Source organism: Peromyscus maniculatus, chromosome 23 (genome assembly GCF_049852395.1).
Source record: "Peromyscus maniculatus bairdii isolate BWxNUB_F1_BW_parent chromosome 23, HU_Pman_BW_mat_3.1, whole genome shotgun sequence".
Classification (NCBI taxonomy): Eukaryota; Metazoa; Chordata; class Mammalia; order Rodentia; family Cricetidae; genus Peromyscus; species Peromyscus maniculatus.
The window spans coordinates 10,364,953-10,379,542 of NC_134874.1; the positions used below are offsets into that span (position 1 = coordinate 10,364,953).

At 51.2% G+C, this 14,590-nt stretch overlaps 1 long non-coding RNA gene across 1 annotated transcript; it reads right to left on the reverse strand.

Annotated features, from left to right (window-relative positions):
- Positions 1 to 2,895: 2,895 nt before the first annotated feature.
- On the reverse strand, positions 2,896 to 7,912 carry LOC143270473 (uncharacterized). The gene is made up of 3 exons (XR_013047650.1): positions 7,670 to 7,912; positions 5,783 to 6,407; positions 2,896 to 5,181 (listed from the first exon to the last, which is right to left on the reverse strand). It is a non-coding gene; the product is annotated as an uncharacterized LOC143270473 (long non-coding RNA).
- Positions 7,913 to 14,590: the final 6,678 nt, after the last annotated feature.

Sequence of the window (14,590 nt, forward strand, 5' to 3'; positions counted from 1 at the left end):
AGCGGCGGCTCACAGGATGATTTCCTGGCATCCCTTTAAATGGGGGCGGGGCTAGAAGACCCATGATTCCCTGTGCCTGCTGATCTTGAGTGTCCCCCAGAGGCCCATGTCCTAAAGGCTCCAATGTGTGGCTCTACTGGGATGGTGTGGGGCCTAGAGGGAGGAAGTTAGGACATTGAGGATGTGCTCTGGAGCGGGCTTTTGGGATTCAACCTCTCCTCCCCCTCCACCTGCTTCCAATCTACCTGAGGCATGCCGGTGGCTTCACTGAACCCCCTTATACACACTCACACCCTCCGCCACCATGTTACACCCCACCACGGCCTGGAGCAAGGTGAACAACCTCTCTGGAACTGGGCACAAAAGCAAACCTTCTGTCTTTTTAAAGTTGGGTGTCTCCGGCGTTTTGTCACAGTAACGGAAGCTATCATTATGGAAACGTAACACACCTTGTTGCACTTTTTCCTCCACAAAAACCTTCTGTGTCCCATCCCATCGGGTCGGTGCTCTCCGAAGTCATACGCTTCAACCTCCTTTCCACCAGCTGGACTTCTGTTTCCTATTGCCAGATGTTAAACAGAGGAAGTAGGCAGCAGACTAATTCGCACTGGAGAGTGAACGGCTAACTGCAGATGGTGTAAACTGGGTACATTTAGTTGAAAAAAAAAAAACATCCTAATGTTAAGATGGGAAGAGTTGAAACCATTCTGGGCTATGGAGAGATTTGAAGCCATTTTCTTTAGGGGAAGAAGAAAACTTGCCAGCGATACTGATCATTTGCCCTTCTCACGGTGTCTTTAGCCCTGAGCTTTGGAGGGGTGTCTTTGACTATGTGCTGCAGAGGTCAGGAGAATGAAAGGAAATCATGGTCCACAATGGGCCTCTCTGCCTCTTTCTTGCTAGAGAGCTGGGCAGCGGGAGCCCAGAATAGCCTGGTGCTGGACCCCAGGTCCTCCTCCCTCAGCAAGGACACTGAGGACAGAGCCTGGCCTCTGGCGGGAGGTTTTCCACCTCTCACCTGATAAGCCCATCTGCGGGACGTGTTTTCAGGAGTCAGATGGTCCTATCGGCCCAGGAGGAGGGCGATGGAGACACCCGGAGTTAATGCATTGCTGGCGGAGACCCAGGCTCTGGCGGCCCATTCCTCTCGGATTCCTCTGTAATCAGCTAAATTAGCCCATTGGCAGAACAGCTCATCATGGGGGCGGCTGGGACCGGATTGATGGACGGTCACCTTTTCAAACAGCTAGGGACTGGGGGATAAATGGCCCATTTGCTCATGAGGCTGCAATCGAGTGTTTTCATGGAGTCAATAACTCTCCTTTCTTGCCTTCTCCTTTCCCGGCCGGTGCGGACAGAGGCCCAGGCTACTGGGCTTGATTCTGTCCTGAGATTCAGGGCAAAGTTTGGGCTTAACCTACACCATGTTGGGTGGGCAGCCAGGGCCATCTGGGCAGCGGAAGTGGATCCTGATTGGAAGATCTGGCCAAAGACGAGGGCCAGGTAGTTAGTTCTTAAGTTCCTACCTTCTCCCTGGTTAACAGCCTTGTCTCTCATTCAGACCCCTAAAGGCATACTTGGGAATGATGTCAGCAAAAAAGCAACTCCTCTGGAAGCCTCTAGCATCTGCCTCCTGCAGTTCAAGAGACCCATACCCGGGAAGCGGAGCTCTGAGCAGCCATATTTGCCGCTAAGCCAGTGAGCTTCCCAATGCACACTCCTGGGAAACTCTGGAAGCTAGTTAGATGCAAACAGTTGCCTGTCCCTGAGGTACCTGCACACCCTGGGTGGCCGTCTCCAAGGCAGAGTTAAACATGGCTGAAACGTGATGTACGATGGGATCCGAAGAGGCTTTCTGAACACAAAGTAGTCACAGTCTAAGATCTTGACTCAAAGTGTGTCATGATGTTGGGATGGAGGAGGGTGGGTTTTCTGCACCAGCACCCCATTTTATACTATAATGAACATGCCATGTGTCCAGCTCAGTGAGCCAATTACACACGTAGGTAAACGCTACAGGTCTCGTTGGTCCTATGTAACCCTTAGCTCTTTCCACTGAGAGAATGCAAAGTGTGTGTGCATGCGTGTGTGTGTGTGTGTGTGTGTGTGTGTGTGTGTGTGTGTGTGTGTAACTATAGGCCACGTGCTTCCTCCCACTGTGGGTCCCTGGATCTAACTCAGGCTGACAGGCTCCTATGACAAAAAATTTCACCCCTGAGCTGTCCCGCCAGAGGTTGCCTTCTCTGTGGGTGCCTGTGACATCTTGGATTTTTCTGAAAATAAAAAAGATGATTTGGGAGAGATCCGGAAATTTCTTTAGTCTTAATTTTCAATCTATTTAAGCTTTTTCTGCTCGGAAAGCAGTTTAAAATAACAACAAAAGAAAGGCTTTTTTTTCGTGAGCATTCACCAAAGAGAATTTGGTTGTGGGATAGAATTCCTAAGCAAAGGGTCTCATGGCCAAATAAAATGTTTAGGGTTGAAGCCCATTGAGAATACCAAAGGCCCTGGCAAGTCCTGCACTAAGGTGGCCCCTAAATAAAACTGATTTAATATCATCGGAAGTGTTTTATTACAAAATACATAATGACTACCACACAACACCTAAGTAAACGGTGTTCTAGAAGATTTTTAGGAAGGGGTTCCCAGACATGAAAGAGTGTGCACCATCCTCTGGTACTCAGACACCAGGAGCTGCCTGTGTGTTTTCATCAGCCTGTGGAGGACACTCACCCCCTTTCTCTCCTACGGCTGCCATTCACCCACAGAAGGCTGAGATTGCACAGCCAGGCACACTGGGAGTCGACTGCTGGCTTTGCTGGGGGCTGTGTGCCCTTGAGCAAGCACCTTGAAGTCTCTGAGCCCTGGCCACAGCCTGTACTGAAGGGGATTGAACTACTCACCTTAAAGGATCGCCAGGAAAGACGGGATGTGAGGATTCGGAAGACTCTTGCTCAGTGTGGGATGCTTGCGGCTGTCGACTGCATTGCCTTCTCAGAGGGCCCAGGACATCCTGACCACCCCACTTCAGTTGAAACAGGACACAGGGGATGCAGGGCTAGATTCAGGGGCAGTCTCACTGTGAAACCCTGTGTGATGGGAGTATGATGGTGGCCTTGGTGATGCCCACCTACAAGACTCAGCGAGACTCACTCGCTCACCCCAGGGAAGGACAACCATAGTGTGTGTGTGTGTGTGTGTGTGTGTGTGTGTGTGTGTGTGTGTGTCCATCTCACAAACTCTCAGGAATTAAAGCTATTGGAAATTTCAGTGTTCAGAGCTTCCTTTGGGAAGCCCTTCCTTTATGCTGCTGTATATGGCGGGGCTGGGGATGTGGCTAGTTGGTAGAGTGCTAGGAGGCATGAAGCCCTAGGTCAGCCCCCTGTGTCATATAACCCAGAAGTGGGGGTACACACATGTGGTCCCAGCTTTGGGGAGGTGGTGACAGGAGAACCAGAAGTTCAAGGTCATCCTCAAGTACATAGGGAATCTATAAACAGCTGATGTGGATCGTGAAGGTCTCTACTTCAAGGTCATTCTCAAGGTGCAAGGGAGGAGAGATTGCCCTGTGTTCTCAGGGACCTTTTCTCTATAGCAAGAGGCTGGAGATGGACCTCAGGGCTCCACACATGCTACACAGTTGCTTGATCACTGGTATACATCCCAAGTCATATGCACTTTAAAGAGATTTGTTTTAAATCATATGTGTGCATTGGTGTGTGCACATAGGTGCAGGACAGAAGAGGTTGTTGGGCCTGTTGGAGCTGGAGTTAGAGGTGGTTGGGAGCTAGCTGCCTGGCAGAGCTGCCGGGAACCGAACTTGGGTCCTTCACAGGCTCTTAACCACTGAGCTGCCTCCCAGACACAGACTCACCTTTTGGGTGTTTAACCCTCCCTGTATCATGTCATATATGGAGGGAACAGGCACCTGGCTTTGGCCCTTTGCCTCCTGATGAGGCACCCTGGCCTTGGAGGGGTCAAGAAAATCTAAGGTCACCACCTGGCCCTTCATGGAGCTATGAATTCTAGTTTCCCTGGTATAAAAACCCTTAGTTATGCACGCATGTGCGCGCGCGCGCGCACACACACACACACACACACACACACACACACACACACACACACACACACACATACACACACTCACTTCTACCCCCATAGGACCCTCTGCTTGCTCACTCTGAGCCTTTTTCTCCCTGAAGGGCACATCACGAATCCCCTTCCCTGGTAGGACTGCTGTACCTCATCCTCAGCAGCTGAGTCGGTCCACTGTAGGGGCAGACATAATCTATTGTACCGGTTCCACTCTGTAGGCATTTAGGTAGCGCTGTCCATCTGTGTCTCCTTCCCGTCCCTCTTGACCCCAGAAGGGCTGGGCTGCCTCCAGTTCCCTGGTTTGTCAGAAGGACTCTCAGGAGCATCTCCATCAATCTAAGCTATGTGGTCTTTAAAAATACATAACCCCAAAAATCAGGCTCCATTAAACAAACTTATAAAATATGAATGGGATGCTTACCCTGCCCTCACCCAATCGCACAAGGGTCAGCTCCCAGGGTATAGGGGAGTGGACAGTCTGAGATTTGCCTCTGAGTATTTAATATGGTAAGTTCACCCTCCTAAGAGATGGGGTCTTCAGTTCAATTAAATTGTACATCACAGGCGGAAACAGCTCCGATACTTAGCTCACTGTGAAGAACCATCAATGTGGCCCAGTGTGTGTGTGTGTGTGTGTGTGTGTGTGTGTGTGTGTGTGTGTGTGTGTGTGTGTAGTGTCCATGTATGCCTGTAGCAAACCTCACATTAAACCAAGTAAGTTCAGCAGGCATTGCGAAGAGGCAGGGACCTTAAGGTTATAACCAAAAAAAACCCCACTGTCTGGTCCAAACGCCTGACCAGGCCACCACCTGCCTTGTCAACCTTGGATATGTCACTTAAGCTCTCCCTGCCTCAGTTTCTCCTTCTGGAAAATGGGAGTGATGGCTCCTGCGTGTTGGGTGGTTGTGAGGACCTCTCTACTCAAGGCAATCTGATGTACCCTCACTCGAGGTGTTTCCAAAGAGTTTCCCAGGAGGCATAAGTCAGTTTGGTAACGGGCCTTGCTCTCCTCTCTGGAGGGTTTGTTCTATGCCCAGTCTCATTTTCTCCTCCTTGGATGCGGCTCACTCCCAGCAAAAACGGCTCCTACCGGATGAAAAGAAAATGAAACAGCCAAGCAGTAACTGAACAAAAGCACCCTGATTTCAATTTGATGTCTTTTCTTTTGGTCTTTCGAGACAGGGTTTTTCTGTGTAGCTTTGGTGCCTGTCCTGGATCTCGCTCTATAGACCAGGCTGGCCTCAAACTCACAGAGATCTTACTACCTCTGCCTCCTTGCTCTGTCCTGATTTCTGTGCATGGTCTCTGCTCATTATTTATTATTATTATTATTATTATTATTATTATTATTATTATTGCCACAGGCGTCTATTTCTTTATCCTGTTCATTACCCTTCATGCGTCATATAGAACCAGTGAGAAGAGTTGTCTTATTATGACAGCCTCATCTTTCCAGACCCCAAACATATCTTACCATAGCGTTTAGGCCCAATTAATTTTCCCCATCTTAGCAGTGATTCCACTCACTCGCCTTCCCCTAATTGTGAGTGTCATTGATCCTTTTTCTTCTCCTTTAGAGCCTCTCCTTTAGATGTTTAAGATTTAAATCCACGATCTCTTCTCTTGCATTTTGCTTTCTTCTCCCTTTACGCCTCCTCCCCCCCCCCCCCCGGCTCTGTATTCCTACCTTTTAGTTAAAGTACTAGGACTTTGCTTCTGATTACAGCTTTGGCCGCTTCCTCTTTGACTTCTCACACACAACAGCCTTCCCACAGTTGTTTTCTTGCTGGTGATCAGCCGCTTGTCATGATTTCCTCTGGATTTCTGGCTAGGTCAGGGAATGCCATCTTTTCAGCAACTGTTAGACACTGGGTCTCGAAGCTCCCGAGTCTGAGACTGGTTTGAGACACCGGGGAAGTTAGCATCAGAAGAGGCTGGTTAATCTTTGACTTTGAAATGTTCCCCCAAAGACTCCTGTTTCCAGGGCTTGGTCCCTAGTTGGCAGGGCTATTTTGAAGACTTCAGGAGTGGCCTTTAGGAGGCCTGGCTAGCAGAAGGCCTCTAGGAGCAGTCTTTGGGGGTCGCACCCTCCCCTTGCTTCCTGGTTTGTGGTGATGGCGTGGAGTCACTGCCACCCACTCCCGTGAACATTCCCGTGTCCCACTACACTGAAGCCCCGAAACCCCAGAGTCCAATTTGTCCGTCTTAAGCTGATCTGTTTAGTGTTTTGGTCAGGGTGCTGTTGTAGGTGTGGGTGAGCATCCAGGAGACACTTGCTGAGATTGCCGGCTGTCTGTATCCCGGACACATGGCTAGACAATAGAAACAGGAGGCGGTGTACTGAGAGAAATGTTCTCCTGAAAACTGACGTGGGCTACTGAGCTGGGGGGAGGCGGTGCTGGGCCCTCAGGCACATGGCCTTTCTCAGCTCACACGGCACCCACCTTCCCCTGCAATTGTGTCTCTTGGCTTTTGGAAGGCTCCCCCTTTCTTGCATTTAGCCCAGGTATGTGTGTGTGTGGGGGGGGAGGGTTTCCAGGTCTTTCTGTCTGCTGGCTTCTTTCATGCCGTAATCTTGATGACCCCACTTCCCCTTCCCACCATGGTGGCACAACAGCAGTTCCCTAACTTGGGACAGAGGGGAGGTGGCTGGTGCCTCTAGAGACGTTGACTGGCTGATCTGATGGAGACCAGAATGAGGCTGGGGGTGGGGTGGGGTGGGTCATGGATTAGAAAAAAACTTCAGAATATGCTCCTATCCCTCCGTACCTTATGAGGCAGGGAGAACTGGTTCGATCAGAGATTAGAATTTCCTCCTCTAGAGGCCAATGTCCCAGGGATGCAGCGAATGGAGGTTCCGCTCTAGGGACCATGCATGTACTCATGCCACTCCATCCACAGGGAGGCCTGAAGTGCACTGAGAATCCAGGGGATTCCCTTGGAGGGGCTCCCACAGTGCCTAGGACTACTAGTGTCCTTCTAGCATGTTCTGTGAGGGAGCCTTGCCTGTTCCCTGAACCCACTTTCTGAATTCGCTGGAAATGCATGTGGGTGAACCACAAATTTAAATTTGAAGGAAAAAAAAGTCTTGCTAGGGACTAGAGCAGGGCAGCTTTGTATCTCCATATGGGCTGCATTAGGGAGTGTGTGCACCCACGTGTGTGCATGCACACACACACAAGAAAGAGAAACAGCTACAGTATAGGAAGGCTCATTAAAAGCTGGGGAAAGGTTAGCCCATTTACAGACTATACATCTTAATCTCCCCACACAGCACATGAATCTGGAAAGAGAATCAATGGCCAGAGAGATTCTGGCTCCCTTCCAAGACCCGGTTCAGGTAGACCTTGCCTTTTCCCACTGGTTACCCCTCATTAACACCAGATATTAACCTAGGGAACCTCCTCTCCTAAGGGGCTCTATGATATGGGGGAGGGGCCCAGCAACATAGTGCAGACTCAAGAGTCCATAGGCCAGCAGGAGCTCCTGGGGCTGGGCCACTGGTCATGGGGGCGAGGAAGCTAGGAGCTCATTCTTGCTTCCAGAGGTGCTGATGGGTGGGGTGGCTACTCACCTGCTGCCAGCTGGCTTCCATTGGGCTGACAGCTTCCCGTGGCCTCATCAATCCAGCCTCTGGGGGCCTGTGGGTCTTTCATTCTTCCTGCATACACAGCTAGATGCTTAGCTCCATGGAGCCACACAAAGACGTGGGCAAGGCTAGTCCCCTCCAGGCCCTGTTATTCTGAGCTGGATCCTGTAAAAACGCACTAAGAGATGGGTCTAGGATCAGAAAGATGGCTCAGCCGTTGAGTGCACCAAGTTCAGTTTCCAGCTCACAGCCACCTGGAACTCCAGTGCCACAGAATCTAGTGCCCTCTTGTGGCCTCCCTGGGCACTGCACTCACATGCACACACCCACACATAGACACACAATAAAAAGTAAAAAGAAATCTTTTTAAAAATTTATTTCATAAATGGTACTAGTCTGCTTGTCCTTCAGTGCCCCATGTGAAGGGGTGGTACTGCTAGAGGTGGTGGTGTGTGTGTGTGTGTGTGTGTGTGTGTGTGTGTGTGTGTGTATGAGAGAGAAATAGCAATTCTATGAATTTCCTAGCACCACTAGGAAAAAGGGAGGGTGTTCTGGTTAGTTTTAGGTCAGAAGCTGAAGTCATCAGAGAGGAGGGAAATTCAACTGAGAAAATGTCTCCTTAAGAGACAAACCTGTAGGTCATTTTCTTTATTAATAAGCCAGAGAAAGCGGAACCCGTGGAATGTTCTGGGTGGAACATACTACATTCAGATGCCTTCCAAAGCATGGGCTTCCAGTAAAAAAAAAAAAAAAAAAAAAAAAAAACCTCCAAACTTTCACATAGAACAGAGTGCACACCCTAATTCATTCCACACACCCCTTAGCTCCATCTCAGAGAGATTCATGATGGATTTTGGTACATTGGGCAGGTGTCATGGGGTTAGTCTCTGGCAATAAGTGTGCTGCCGACGCACTCTGCCCTCCGTGCCCGTATCTACGGTGGACACCAATAATCAGTCATGGCACCCATCCACACAGAGCTCAGATGTGCAGCCTCATGGGTGGCCCTGGGTGGTCAGAATGACTGGGGTGCTGCTGACCTCAGTTTGGGTGCCGAGGTCACTACTGTCAGGCAGGTCTGTTCCGAACAAGTAGGCTCACTGGTGGTGGTGATGGTCGTGGAGGCGGCTGTAACTGCTTTGTCCTTTTCTGAGAGCAGACACTAATACCTGGACTCCTCCTTCCCTCTCTGGCCCTCTCCCACCCCCACCCACCTTTTCCCTCTCCCCTCCCCTCCTTTCCCCTCTCCTCTTCTCCTTCCTTCTCCATCCCCAACAGGGTCTCACTATGTAGCCCAGACTGACCTTACACTTGCCCATCCTCCCGTCAACACCCCAAGTACAGGGAGAGCTCTTGGGGTGTCCCCCCCCCCAGATAGTAATCTGTTTCTGTAGCAGAGCTGGAGGGCTGGACTCTGTCTGCTCCTCTTTCTGTCCCAGTGTCCACTGTGCTAATTTTTTTTTTCCAGAAAATCCTACCCTGAGGCCCGCTGGCTCAGGTCGGAGGAACCCCATACGTCACCAACATGCCTAGCATCGGTCCAATCAGTAGTCTCCTCTCTCTGGCCTCCATGACTGATTCACCAGTCAGCATCAAAGCCAATCAAAGCACACCGCCCTCCCCAGCTTCTGTGACGGACAGACGAAAAGGGCCGATGTCTGCTCACTGTGAAAGGTAGAGTGGAGGAAGCCTCCCGGATGTGACTTCTTTGGCTTAAAACCAAACAAAAGCAAAATGTTACAATGGCTACTAAGCCGGGGAAGAGAGGTGGAATGGACAAACGTTTAGGTACAGGTGATACCTGTCTTCACCCAGCTTCTTCCTGTGACCTCAGAAGAGGGAGGGCAGTGGACACCCACTGTCTCACTTGGACCAATGCCAGTGCACACAAGAGTAACCGACCCGGGAGCACACAGCCAAGGTCTGAGGTCAGAGGCTGTGACCTCCACCAGGGGCAGCCTCCTGCAATCTACACCTTCGCTGGAGGGTCTAGAAATTCCCCTTGGGGCTTTTGGCAGTGGGGGCTGCTGGGAGCCCAAACCAGGCCGCGGAGATTCCACCTGAGGGTCTGCTGGGCTGTGTGTGAACTGTGAAGCGGTCTGTCACTGCGAGTGGAGTTGAGATGGATGAGCCTGGAGCCAGAGAATTTCCCCAGGGACACCTCCAAGATAAGGGGGTTGGGGTGGGCTAGAGAGACAGCCAACACTTTCCTGGACCTGCTATCTCCCCAGCCCCTAGAACGTTCTCACTTTGTCCACAGGGGGATGGGGTGGGGGGCGGGAACATTGGGGTGGGGTGGGGGGAGGAACAGAGAACAGACAGTCGTGGGGGTGGGGTTCCCCCAGGAGTGTTAAGGGGCCCCTGCTCTACTGTGATGTCTGTCAAGGTTCCCCAGAGAGGTACAAGTGTCTGCCTTGAGGAGACGCTCCATCCACCCAGGCACAGTGGATGGCTCATGCAGAGGCCCAGAGGTGACCGGCTGGAGGGCAGCTGGTCAGTGTAGCTGAAGCATGCAGGTGAAGGACAGCTTGGTGTTGGCCTGAGCCAGGGAGGTGGGACTGTGAGTCATGATGGTGTGAGTCAGGACTTTATCCCGGAGTTGAAGCCTAGGACCGGGCACTGGAGGTCTGAACAGGCGTGGGTACACCAGTGTTTCAGGAAACACCCCCCAACACCTCCCACCCAGCCTTGTCCATCAGACGCCTCAAGCACAAGGCAGTGGCCAGGTAGACAGCATGTCACCACCTGGGGCCCTGCTGGATCACGTGGGCCACAGGGAGGGGCTGCCGAAAGAGAAGCAATTGGGAGCTGTGGGGATTTCCATAGCTTCCTTCCTACCCAAGGAAGTGTGAAGCCAGCCATGAGGGCGCGGCTCTCGTTCCAGTCCGCTGCTGTGACAAACACCAAAATGTGGCTTAGGGGAGCAAAGGGTTCATTTCACCTTCCAGGTCACAGTCCATCCGGGAGGGAAGTCTTGGCAGGAACTTGAAGTGGAAACTGGCCTGTTCACAGGCTGGTGCTCAGCTAGATTCTTTTTTGTTTGTTTGCTTTTGTTTTTTCAAGACAGGGTGTCTCTGTGTAGTTTTGTGCCTTTCCTGAAACTCACTTTGTAGACCAGGCTGGCCTCGAACTCAAAGAGATCCACCTGCTTCTGCCTCCCGATTGCTGGGATTAAAGGCGGGCGCCACTACCGCCCGGCTCAGCTAGATTCGTATACAGTCCAGAACCACCAGCCCAGGGAGTGGTGCCACCCACAGTGGGCTGAGCTTTTTCTGCGTCAAGGAAGAGTCAAGATGTGTTGACAGGCCAATGTAATCTGGGCGGCTTCACCCTCAGATGAGTCTGGGCTGTGTCGTGTTCATGGTCGAAGCCCTCACTAGGACAGGTGAGAAGTGGCTTTTCTGGAGAAGTGACAGTATGAATCTGGGTGGACCATGTCCCAGGTGTGCAGTCTGTGGGCATGCTATCAAGTGGGCCCAGGCCTCAGTCAAACAGATCAAGGGACAAGGAATATCTTGGAGAATTGCTAAGACATTGTATGATGTAAGCATGTGATTAGCTCCAAGGCAGGTCCTTGGTGTGTGTTCCTAGTCCCCACCTGGTCAGGAAACCTCACAGGTACCGGGATGACCCACTGCCTGGTCCTAACACCACCATTGCAAACTTGGTGTTGGATGGCCTTTTCTACCTATGGTCTGAGCTTTGGAGGAGGCCAGTGTGGCTATTGGTGGCCACTGAAGATTAGGTGGTGGTGGTGGGGTCTCCCTGGATGCAGCTTCCAGGCCCCACAGTGTGGAACCTCAGGTCTCACCCCAGCCAAGCTCTCCTTCTGGCCTTAGGAATGTGTTGCCCTCCTTCCTGCCTGTACCTGGCCGCGCTGCGTCCGCCCCAACCCTGGAACACCCTTCCCTTCTCCCAAGCTCAGGGTCTAGCACTTCTTCTCCTTGGGTCCAGTTTCTGTCTCGTCCAAGCTCCACCGGGAGGAAGAACGGTTGACTAACGGCTGATGGGAGCTGTGGACTAGCCCACTGTGGGCTCCCTTCTGCAGGGTCAGGGTGCTGAGGTTTCCTCTGTACGTTTCTCAGGAGGGAGGTCCCAGCAAAACCAAAATTCCATGACCTCGAGCAGACAGTCGTGAGAACAACCTTTCTAGTTCCCCATTGCCTTGTTCTTACTTCTTGGGATCTCTTTCCAAATCCGTTACCTACAAGTTTCCAAGGAAGGCTTTTGCTTTCAGGGCACCAAGATAGCAACTAGGCCACCAGTGAAGGCAGGCCTGGGGCTCTGTTTTATCTGATACAAAACTTAACTTTAAGAGGGGCGGTGAGGATGGCTGAGGAAGCAAGGTGCTTGCTGTACAGGCATGCGAATCTGAGTTTGATCCCCAGAACCCATATGAAAGGCACAGGCAATGGGGCTGAAGTGATGGCTCAGCAGTTAAGAGTACTGACTGCCCTTCCAGAGGACACAGGCTTCATTCCCAGCACCTACATGGTGACCACACCCATCAGTAACTCCAGTTCCAGGGATTCAGTGCCCTCTTGTGGCCTCCATGGGTACTGCAGACACTGGGGACCATGCATACACTCAGGCACACACAGGATTCTCTAGAGCAGTGATTCTCAACCTTCCTTTCATTCAGTTCCTCATGTTATGGTGATCCCTCAACCATGAAATTATTTTCATTGCTCCTCCATAACTGTAATTTTGCTACTACTATTATGAATCATAATGTAAAATCTGATATGTAGGATGGTCTTGGATGACCCCTGTGAAAGGGTCATTTAACCCTCAAAGGGGTCGTTACCCAGAGGTTGAAAATCACTGCTCTAGAGGAATAGACTACACACACACACACACACACACACACACACACACACACACACACACACACACATTCATTCTATCCATTCTGTATTCTATTCATCTATCTATATTTTATTATATATTTTATTCATTCCATATATATATATAATTTATTAAGATGGCCTGTGGTCCAGCTAGTCCAATGGCTGACTAACAATAGAAAGTCCAAGAATCCAATAGTTGTTCAGTCCACGAGGCTGGATGTCTCAGCTGGTCTTCAGTGTATTCTGGAATCCTGAAGATTTCGGCTCTAATGCCAGTGAAGGAATGTTCTTGCCCGCGAGAGTAAGGACAAGCAGGCCAGGAACAAAATCCCCCTTCTTCCAAGTCCCTTTTCCAGGCTGCCAGCAAGAGGTGTGACCCAGATTTGAGGTGGATCATCCCTTCCTCAAGAGATCCTGATTTAGGGTGGGTCTTCCCACTTCAGATAATTCAATGAAAAAAAAAAAAAAAGCTCTCACAGGTGTACCCAGCTGCTTGGGTGTTAGTTAATTCCAGATGTAGTCAAGTTGACAACCAAGAGTAGTCATCATGTATATACACATTATAAAATAATAAATAGTCTTAGAAAATCGAGGTGTGGGGGGTTAGGGGGGAAGGAGGAGTTTGGGGGCAGTCACCTCATGGGCTGACAGGGACGAGGATGGGGAGAAAGTAGATGAAGATGGTAGCCAAGGACAGGCCTTGTGTGCTACGTGGCGTCCTCTGGGCTGGATCCTATGGGTAACGGGGAGCTGTTGTGTGGTTTAGGGGGAGAACATGACGTGAACAGAAAGATGGGGCCGGGGAAGCCCATCTTACAGCTGTACCTCGAGTGCTATGTGAGCTGATAAAGACTCCTAAAAAGGGAACTTGAGCGAGAAGTGTGGTTGGGGTGAGATTAGATATGATTTAGCCCCGTACAGATGGGGAAGCGGAGGCCTAGATGTTGGCTTGGCTTGCGTTCCTCCCATGAGACCACACTGTGGAGCTGCTGTCGGAGTCTGTGCAGGAGCCTGAGCTTGCTGCCAATCGGCCTTGCCAAGAGCATTTGGGATTTAGGAGGCCCTAAGCACGCTTTCTGGCTGCAAGCATCCAATGGGTCCCCCCACCCAGGCTGCAGGTCAGGCTTGCTTCTCCATGATGGGCCCTGCATGGCCTGATGGGGGAGTCTGATACATGTTTCACACAAATGCTTTATTCTGGAAATAATTTGGATGACTAGGTCTTTTCCTATTGGATTTGGAGAACAGAAAACCTTGGTTTATGGTGTTCTCTCCCATACTCACATAGGTCCATCCGTCCTTCCTCCCTTCCCCTCCCTCCTCCCCTCCTCCGCCTCTCCCTCTCTCCCTCTCCCTCCTCCCTACTTTCCTTCCTTCCCTCTCTTCCCTTCCTCCCCCTCCCCTCCTTTTCTCTTCCCTCTCCCCCTCCCTCCCCTCCCTACTTCCCTTTCTCCCTCCCTCCTTCCCTCCCTCCTTCTTCTGTCCCCTTCCTCCTTCCCATCATCTCCCCCCTCCTCCACTCTCCTCCTCTCTCCCTCCTGCATCTTCCCTTCTTCTTTTTTTTTTCCCATATTCTCTTCCACCATCTAAGGGTACAGTACCATGGGCAGGACTCAAGAACATGCATGTCCACAATGCTTCTCAAGGCATCTTCTCTGCCTGGCACTGGGCCAGAGACCCTGGGCACAGGCGTGCCATAAGAGAGGAAACTGGGTTTCTTATTGTGTGCTCAGGGACCTGTACTTCCAGTCTGGACTGGGCATCTTCTATGAGAAAGGCGGGTATGGGGTGAGCAGGGCAGAAGGGGTGGGACTTGGAGCTGTGTGTGCATGCATGCGTGTGTGTGTGTGTGTGTGTGTGTGTGTGTGTGTGTGTGTGTGTGTGTGTGTGCAGTCACTGGAGGGCTTTTAACAGGTGAAGGGGTTCAGCCTGACTCAGGCTAGAGTGGGACCACTGCCTGCCCCATCTCAGTATCACCAACTGGAGCATCTTCCCATGTGCCCCGACTCTCTCCAATCTCTGGTTCTCACAACACCCCGTGCTTCTGTCCCGGCTG